Source organism: Arachis hypogaea, chromosome 20 (genome assembly GCF_003086295.3).
Source record: "Arachis hypogaea cultivar Tifrunner chromosome 20, arahy.Tifrunner.gnm2.J5K5, whole genome shotgun sequence".
NCBI classification, from domain to species: Eukaryota; Viridiplantae; Streptophyta; class Magnoliopsida; order Fabales; family Fabaceae; genus Arachis; species Arachis hypogaea.
In genome coordinates, this window is record NC_092055.1 from 112,199,859 (window position 1) to 112,205,811 (window position 5,953).

Consider the following 5,953-nt stretch of genomic DNA (forward strand, 5'->3'; position numbering starts at 1 on the left):
GTATCCTTCTTGGGCATTGAACGCCAGCTTTTGACTCCTTTTTGGGCGTTGGACGCTAGCTGCTCCCTTTTGGGCGTCCAACGCCAGGAAGAGAGTGAAGTGTTGGCGTTGAACACCAGTTTTGGACCTTCATTTCCAGAGCAAAGTATGGACTCTTATATATTGCTGGAAAGCCCTGGATGTTAGCTTTCAAATTCCGTTGAGAACGCGCCATTTAGACTTGAGTAGCTCCAAAAATGTTCCTTCAAGTGCACCAAGGTCAAAATCCGACAGCATCTGTAATCCTTTCTTTGTCTCTGACTCAGACTTTTCCAAAGCTCCTCAATTTCAGCCAAAAATTACCTGAATTCATCATAAACCCAAACAACTCAAAGTAGAATCTAAAAATGTGAATTTTTCACTAAAACCTATGAAAATATAATAAAACTTAAACAAAACATAATAAAAACTATATGAAAATGATGCCAAAAAGCCTATAAAATATCTGCTCATCAGTTATGTATGTATATATGATAGAATGTTGGTGATTCTATTGAAAGAAGTGAGGAACTTAGGGTGTGAATTGGGTAAGAGTGAAGAATGATTGATTGTGGTATGAAGAGTAGATAGTAGAGCTATATGGGTATGCTATGATATGTTTCCATGCTGAATATATGTATGGGAAGTCGGCATTGAGTTTGGTTTTGATGAAAATTGTGGTTTGAGTTTGTTTGTGAAAAATGGATTTTTGGCCGAACTTCGACGAGCCATAACTCGGCATCCGGACCCCCAAATTATTTAAAATCTATTTTATATGAAAATTGGGTTCGTGAAGTTTACGCCATTTGAAGAACGGAAGAAAAATGATTTAAAACGAAAAATTTATGCGCATCAAAAATTTGGGATTCAAAATTGAAATTCTGCAGGTTTTCAAACTTAGGCAAAATTTTTGATAAAACGTACGCCCATCCATACGCGTGACCTGGGATTTTTGCGTACGCGAACCTCCCTTACGCGACCATGCGTTTCTGTTAATGCACATGCATGCGCGTAAAGGGGGCTGCATACGCGAAATAGGCCAAAGTGCACGCCCACGCGGGCATACACGTGTAAGACCCAAAACTTTTGAAAGAGGGCTATCATTAACTAATTTCAAATTCAGTGTTTCTGTAACTTTAATTTCAGAAATTTCTCTATTTAAGAAAATTAAGGCAAGTGTTGATTTATCGAATTTGAGATGGGTTATGATTATTATCCAATTTTATAATTATTGGATTATTTTCTATATTTAGATTGTAAATTTGGCAGCTATGAAATAATAGGGGTTTTACATGGTTTGGATTAGATCAGTAATATTTTAAATATTAGTACTGCTATTTTAGAAAAATAGAGAAATTAATTATATTATTTCTAATTTTTAGTTTTGGGTTTTCTATTGAAAATGATTTGTAAAATTAATGAGCAAATAGTATTTTTCTATATACAATTAGTGTTGGATTTAATTTTGGTTTCAATTACTATATTACTCCTACTTTTATTTGAAATTACAAAATTACCCTTGAACCAAATTTTGCCCTAATCCTAAAACTCAACACACATAACCCTAACCCTAAAAACCCTACACGGTTCCCCTGACCCGGTACACCCCAGGATACCTAATGCAGCAGTAGCAGCTGCAAGCTTATTGAAAGAAAGAAAGAAACAAAGAGAGAAAGGGATCCGTGAAGTGAGAGGCAGGGGGCTGCGGCGGGAAAAGAGGAAGAGGGAGGAGGACTTGCCGCCGTCGAGCTCGCGAAACAGGGAAAGGTGGACTTGCATCGCCGCCACCGCGCCTTGTTGTCGCGACCTAACCACGTCGCCGCCGACACGTGACACTGCCTCCAGAACCGCACGAAGGACAGAGGGAAGAGAGAGAGAGAGTTTCGCGTCGGAGGAGAGAGGGAGCTCGTGCCTCACCGCCGTCACCCATGGGGTCACAAGCTGCGCCGGTCGCCGCCGCGTCGCGTCGGAGAGGAAGGCTGAGACTGAGCGCCGCTGTCGCGCCACTGACCGCCGCCGTTCTGCCGTCGTCGTCAAAGGGGTTCTTCCAGGAGAGAGAAGACCGGCGTGCGTGAAGAGGAAGGGGAGAGGTCCGAGGCTGAGATAGTTCCCGTCACTGCCGTTTGCCTCTGTCACTACCGACCTGCTACTCCGCGGTGCTTAGCTGGAGCTTCTGCTACTGTCGCCGGAGTTCTGAGGCCACCGGAACCACCGCCGGAGCTTCTGGCTACTTCTGCCGTTGCCGGAAAAGTTACCGGTAAGGGTTTCATTTGAGGTTTCTGCCTTTTTGGATTTCGAGAAGGTTTTAATGCTACGCGGTTTTTATAGTTGATCCACCGGAGCTTCTGGCCGCCGCCGGAGCTATTGCCGGGCCTGTTCGAAATCGCAGCTGCTTCGTTTCGCTAGTTCAGTAAGTATTTATGTTTCGGAAAGCCTCGCGTTAGTATTCTGTTGTGTTCGGTTAATGAATATGAGTTTTGATAACGTGGGGTCGAGTCCTGATTATTATATGTTGCGATTAGTGTTGCTATGGTTATTGCGAAAGTGGCTGGGAGCTGAGGTTTTGGTTGCCGGTGATTTTGAGTTGAGGCGGAAAGGACTCCGTGAGACGTTTGGATTATGGAATTGTATTTTGAGGTAGGGGCGCTTTCCGAAAACTATAGTTTATTATTGGAATTATTACATATGGATACTGATGTGAGATATGGTGTATTTAGTGATTGTATCTGCCTTATGTATTATTTGATTGACTCGAATGATTATGGATGTTTGTTTGGCTGAATTGTTGTGCGGCTTTGTGAAATGTAATGTTTTGAAGTGATTCTTTAAAGATTTGAAATCTGAGTTTAATCCGTTGAGGATTGATTTGATTTGAGTCAATTATTTGATGATGTGAAAAGTCGAATGCACTTTTGAATTCAGCCCGGTTTACTTTAATTGACTTGATCTTGGACAAATGATTTGTTACTGAACCGTTTCTTTAAAGCTTTGGAAATAAGTTAAATCGGTTGATATTTAGTTGACTTTGGAATGGTTTTCTTGAGATCTGCCACTGAGGCGACTGTTGGATTTAGCTTGCTTTGAATTGATTTCTGGTTTTGAGCTGTTGAAAAGGAATGAGAAACGGTTTAGATGGGACCCGAACCGGGTGGCAAAAGTCCAAGTTTTAGGGGAGGTGCTGCCGAAATTTCTACAAAATTCCAGTCTTGTTTAAAAGGTTATTTAAAAAGGATTGGATTTGAGAAGTTGTATTATTTGATTTATTAAGAGAATATTTATATTTTCAAGCTTAATTTATTTAGTGAACTTTATGCCTTGAGTTTGACTTATTTAGAAATGAACTATTTTTACCGTTTGAATCACTGAAAGAAAGAATGATGCTCTAATATTGATTTCAATATAAAAAGGAGCTTTTAGTGATTTCAAAGGAATCTAGACTTTTGATTGAGTAATTAAGTTTGAGGCATTTTGGAAGAGTTAGAAAAATGGATTCCAAAAAGAAACCTGAAAGTGGTTTGATTCAAATGAACCAGTTCCTTTTCAAATGAGTTGATTTTTGGACCGGGTTGGAACTTGTGATTTTGTATGGTCGGTTTCATAATAAATTCAGTTTTATTTACTTGAACCGAGAATCCATGATTTTAAGAGTTTCAATGAATTTTAAGGAATTGATATAGGTTGACCTTCCCTAAAGACTTGGGACTCTGCCGAGAAACTTTTGTTATGAAATCCCATTGTTGTATGGGTGATTTTGAATACTTTGAAGTAAATCCTTAACTTGCCATGGTTTTGGAAGTTTTGGAAAGAGAATGCCGAGAGTGGCTTTGTTTTAAAAAGGGAACTCACTTTGAGTAAATTTGGCTTATGAGCCTGAGATGATTTGAGAAACGAGATTTCTAAAGCCAAGGCTGAAAAGAGTTGAAACTTGATTTCAAAGTGAAGTGATTTGAGAAAAAGTGATTTATGGCTTAAATGCCGGTTTTATGAATTTGATGATGTTGGATGGTGGAAGTGTTGTTTTGTTATGGGCCAGAATGGTTGTGTATGATTATGAATATTGGCTGGTTCTAGATTAAACCGTGAGCCGGAATGGCTGTGTATGATATTGATTTATGGCTGATTGCCGAATGAGTTATGGGTCGTATGGCTGACTATGAATTATGAATTTAAGCCAGATGGCTGAGATGGATGTTGATCCATGGCTGGGACTGAATGAATATATGCTTGAGATACCTGGGTAGTAGCAAGGGTTGTGGTTCGTCCCACTTGCTCCAGGTTAGAGACTGTGACGCCTGGGTAGTAGCGGTAGTAGTGGTGATTCCACTCGCTCCAGGTTGAGCTTTTAAACACCCGCCTGGGTAGTAGCAATGGGTGTTTCTGTCCATGGTTAGCTACCAGAATGTGTCGGGTTGGCTATATAACCGACAGATTATATCATCAGCCACTAGGGACAGGCATGCATCATATGCATTTATGTGACATTGTTTGGGTGTGCATATTATACTTGGTTTGCCTATGTGATTAACTGCTAATTGTTCTACTTGTTGTAACTGTTTGTTTGTGCTTGAACTTCCTATCTGTGTTTGCAACTGGGACTCTGTTGGATTGTGGTGATTCGGTTGATGGTTGGATTGTTTGGGCCTAGGGCCGTGGTTGGATTGTTTGGGCCTAGGGCCGTGTTTGAAATGAGATGGACCGATGATTGGTTCTGGTTTTGTGCTTCTGGTTTGGAAAAGTATGAAATGCTAATTTGGTTCATCATGGTTAAACCTTTTTGAAAGGCTTTTGAGTTTTTGAGAATTGAACGGTTCCTCTTTTAGAAAAGATTTTCGACTTTACTTTTATTGTAAACCGTTTTTTTTTTTTTTGAAAAGAGGCATAAGACAGTTATTAATCACTGGTGCGATTTTCTTCATGTATCCTATCACAATAATTCCCAAAAACCCTCTACTGAGAACCCTTTCGAGGATGATGTTCTCACCCCCTCGTACATTTTTCCCTTTCAGGATATGGGCGCAGAAGTTACGAAGAGTTTATTTAGTTATTGTTGAGATGCTCTGTATTATTTTAGTTATGGTTTATTGTACCGTCGCCTTTATCTTGATATATTCTGTAAGAGGGATAGGGATTTTATTGGTTAATGCTTGTAATAATATTTATATATATGTATGTATATATGTATGGATGTACTCTTTATGAGTTTTTGTAAATTTTATGGTATGTATGGATGTACGTTGTATAGCAAAAGTGTTTTTGGGAGTGGTTTAAAGTTTAAAGTTTTAAACAGGCTCATATTTTAGTATTAAATAGTATAAAAGTCGTCGTAATGTCCGAGCTATCAGAATTGCGCAGCCGGAAGCGTGAGCTTTGGTAGTTAGGGTGTTACAACACGTGGCCCCTGTTTTCAGCAATTGAGTTTTAGTGTTTTAAAGCTTAATTTTGAATCCTCTAAACCTCTATTTTCATTCCTTTGACCCTAGAGGTTGTTAGTAGCCTAGTAATGAGATGAAGCTAGGAATAGTGGGTAACTTGGAGATGAAGAAAGTTTGTGAAGTGATGATTTAGGTATGAGGAGGTAGGGTGAATATATATATATATATATATATATACACTACTTGAATTATGAAACTTGCTAAAGAAAGAAATAAATGTTACATCTGGGTACTCTTTCTCGAAAGTGCGACCCCAGGAGATGGTGGAAGGTGAGGATCCCCTTCCTTGTTCCTCCTGGTATTGTAAAATCGCCCCCAACGAGATGGTTCGAGGTTAGGATCCCCTCCTTTATTCCTCTTGGGCATATGAGAATGTACCTCCTAGGTAGATGCAAGGGTTGTGGTCTCGCCTCACTTGCTCCAGGTTGGTTATTATAGAGGCTCCCCGGGTAGACGCAAGGGTTGTGGTTTCGCCCCACTTGCTCCAGGTTATGATATGTTAT